Source organism: Zeugodacus cucurbitae, chromosome 4 (genome assembly GCF_028554725.1).
Source record: "Zeugodacus cucurbitae isolate PBARC_wt_2022May chromosome 4, idZeuCucr1.2, whole genome shotgun sequence".
Lineage (NCBI taxonomy): Eukaryota > Metazoa > Arthropoda > Insecta > Diptera > Tephritidae > Zeugodacus > Zeugodacus cucurbitae.
The window spans coordinates 32,835,523-32,839,736 of NC_071669.1; positions in this window are offsets into that span (position 1 = coordinate 32,835,523).

Here is a 4,214-nt window from a genome sequence, read left to right on the forward strand (position 1 = left end):
TTATGTTTCTATTTGTCGATAAACATCTTGCAAGAAAGTGAACTTAAATCTTAAATCTGATAAAATACAAAATAAATGATTATGAATTCATATTCTTTTTTTTTTATTTGTCGATAAACAACTTGCAAGAAAGTGAACTTTGATCATAATTCTGAGAAAACTCAAAATAAATGATTATGAATAAATGTTCTTTATGTAACTATTTGTCGATAAACAACTTGCAAGAAAGTGAACTTTAATCTTAAATCTGATAAAATTCAAAATAAATGATTATGAATTAATATTCTTTATGTTTTTATTTGTCGATAAGCAACTTGCAAGAAAGTGAACTTTGATCATAAATATGAGGAAACTCAAAATAAATGATTATGAATAAATGTTATTTGTGTTATTATTTGTCGATAAACAACTTGCAAGAAAGTGAACTTTGATCTTAAAACTGATAAAATATAAAATAAATGATTAAGAATTAATATTCTTTATGTTTTTATTTGTCGATATTAAACTTGCAGGAAAGTGAACTTTGATCATAAATCTGAGAAAACTCAAAATAAATGATTATGAATAAATGTTATTTTTGTTTCTATTTGTCGATAAACAACTTGCAAGAAATTGAGCTTTAATCTTAAATCTGATAAAATACAATATAAATGATTATGCATTAACATTCTTTATGTTTTTATTTGTCGATAAACAACTTGCAAGAAAGTGAACTTTGATCATAAATCTGAGAAAACTCAAAATAAATGATTATAAATAAATGTTATTTATGTTTTTATTGTTCGATAAACAACTTGCAAGAAAGTGAACTTTGATATTAAATCTGATAAAATACAAAATAATTGATTATGAATAAATATTCTTTGTGTTTTTATTTGCCGCTTAACAACTTACAGGAAAGTGAACTTTGATCTTAAATCTGAGAAAACTCAAAATAAATGATTATGAATAAATGTTATTTATGTTTTTATTTGTCGATAAACAACTTGCAAGAAAGTGAACTTTGATCTTAAATCTGATACAATACAAAATAAATGATTATGAATAAATATTCTTTATGTTTTTCTTTGTTGATATACAACTTGCAAGAAAGTGAACCTTGATCATAAATCTGTTAACACTCAAATTAAATAATTATGATAAACAACTTGCAAGTAAGTGAACTTTGATCTTAATTCTGATAAAAATACAAAATAAATGATTATGAATAAATGTTATTTATGTTTCTATTTGTCGAAAAACAACTTGCAAGAAAATGAACTTTGATCATTAATCTGAGAAAACTCAAAATAAAGGATTATGAATAAATATTCTTTATGTTTTTATTTGTCGATATTCAACCAGCAAGAAATTGAACTTTGATCATAAATCTGAGAAAACTCAAAATAAATGATTATGAATAAATGTTCATTATGTTTCTATTTGTCGATAAACAACTTGCAAGAAAGTGAACTTCGATCTTAAATCTGATAAAATACAAAATATATGATTATGAATAAATATTCTTTATGTTTTTCTTTGTTGATATACAACTTGCAAGAAAGTGAACCTTGATCATAAATCTGTTAACACTCAAATTAAATAATTATGATAAACAACTTGCAAGTAAGTGAACTTTGATCTTAATTCTGATAAAAGTACAAAATAAATGATTATGAATAAATGTTATTTATGTTTCTATTTGTCGAAAAACAACTTGCAAGAAAATGAACTTTGATCATTAATCTGAGAAAACTCAAAATAAAGGATTATGAATAAATATTCTTTATGTTTTTATTTGTCGATATTCAACCAGCAAGAAATTGAACTTTGATCATAAATCTGAGAAAACTCAAAATAAATGATTATGAATAAATGTTCATTATGTTTCTATTTGTCGATAAACAACTTGCAAGAAAGTGAACTTCGATCTTAAATCTGATAAAATACAAAATATATGATTATGAATAAATATTCTTTATGTTTTTCTTTGTTGATATACAACTTGCAAGAAAGTGAACCTTGATCATAAATCTGTTAACACTCAAATTAAATAATTATGATAAACAACTTGCAAGTAAGTGAACTTTGATCTTAATTCTGATAAAAATACAAAATAAATGATTATGAATAAATGTTATTTATGTTTCTATTTGTCGATAAACAACTTGCAAGAAAATGAACTTTGATCAATAATCTGAGAAAACTCAAAATAAAGGATTATGAATAAATATTCTTTATGTTTTTATTTGTCGATATTCAACCAGCAAGAAATTGAACTTTGATCATAAATCTGAGAAAACTCAAAATAAATGATTATGAATAAATGTTCATTATGTTTCTATTTGTCGATAAACAACTTGCAAGAAAGTGAACTTTGATCTTAAATCTGATACAATACAAAATAAATGATTATGAATAAATATTCTTTATGTTTTTCTTTGATGATATACAACTTGCAAGAAAGTGAACCTTGATCATAAATCTGTTAACACTCAAATTAAATAATTATGATAAACAACTTGCAAGTAAGTGAACTTTGATCTTAATTCTGATAAAAATACAAAATAAATGATTATGAATAAATGTTATTTATGTTTCTATTTGTCGAAAAACAACTTGCAAGAAAATGAACTTTGATCATTAATCTGAGAAAACTCAAAATAAAGGATTATGAATAAATATTCTTTATGTTTTTATTTGTCGATAAAAAACTTGCAAGAAAATGAACTTTGATCTTAAATCTGATAAAATACAAAATAAATGATTAAGAATTAATATTCTTTATGTTTTTATTTGTCGATATTCAACTTGAAAGAAAGTGAACTTTGATCTTAAATCTGATAAAATATAAAATTAATGATTATGAATTAGTATTCTTTTTGTTTTTATTTGTCAATAAACAACTTGCAAGAAAGTGAACTTTGATCAAAAATCTGAGAAAACTCAAAATAAATGATTATGTACAAATGTTCTTTATGTTTCTATTTGTCGATAAACATCTTGCAAGAAAGTGAACTTAAATCTTAAATCTGATAAAATACAAAATAAATGATTATGAATTCATATTCTTTTTTTTTTATTTGTCGATAAACAACTTGCAAGAAAGTGAACTTTGATCATAATTCTGTGAAAACTCAAAATAAATGATTATGAATAAATGTTCTTTATGTAACTATTTGTCGATAAACAACTTGCAAGAAAGTGAACTTTAATCTTAAATCTGATAAAATTCAAAATAAATGATTATGAATTAATATTCTTTATGTTTTTATTTGTCGATAAGCAACTTGCAAGAAAGTGAACTTTGATCATAAATATGAGGAAACTCAAAATAAATGATTATGAATAAATGTTATTTGTGTTATTATTTGTCGATAAACAACTTGCAAGAAAGTGAACTTTGATCTTAAAACTGATAAAATATAAAATAAATGATTAAGAATTAATATTCTTTATGTTTTTATTTGTCGATATTAAACTTGCAGGAAAGTGAACTTTGATCATAAATCTGAGAAAACTCAAAATAAATGATTATGAATAAATGTTATTTTTGTTTCTATTTGTCGATAAACAACTTGCAAGAAATTGAGCTTTAATCTTAAATCTGATAAAATACAATATAAATGATTATGCATTAACATTCTTTATGTTTTTATTTGTCGATAAACAACTTGCAAGAAAGTGAACTTTGATCATAAATCTGAGAAAACTCAAAATAAATGATTATAAATAAATGTTATTTATGTTTTTATTGTTCGATAAACAACTTGCAAGAAAGTGAACTTTGATATTAAATCTGATAAAATACAAAATAATTGATTATGAATAAATATTCTTTGTGTTTTTATTTGCCGCTTAACAACTTACAGGAAAGTGAACTTTGATCTTAAATCTGAGAAAACTCAAAATAAATGATTATGAATAAATGTTATTTATGTTTTTATTTGTCGATAAACAACTTGCAAGAAAGTGAACTTTGATCTTAAATCTGATACAATACAAAATAAATGATTATGAATAAATATTCTTTATGTTTTTCTTTGTTGATATACAACTTGCAAGAAAGTGAACCTTGATCATAAATCTGTTAACACTCAAATTAAATAATTATGATAAACAACTTGCAAGTAAGTGAACTTTGATCTTAATTCTGATAAAAATACAAAATAAATGATTATGAATAAATGTTATTTATGTTTCTATTTGTCGAAAAACAACTTGCAAGAAAATGA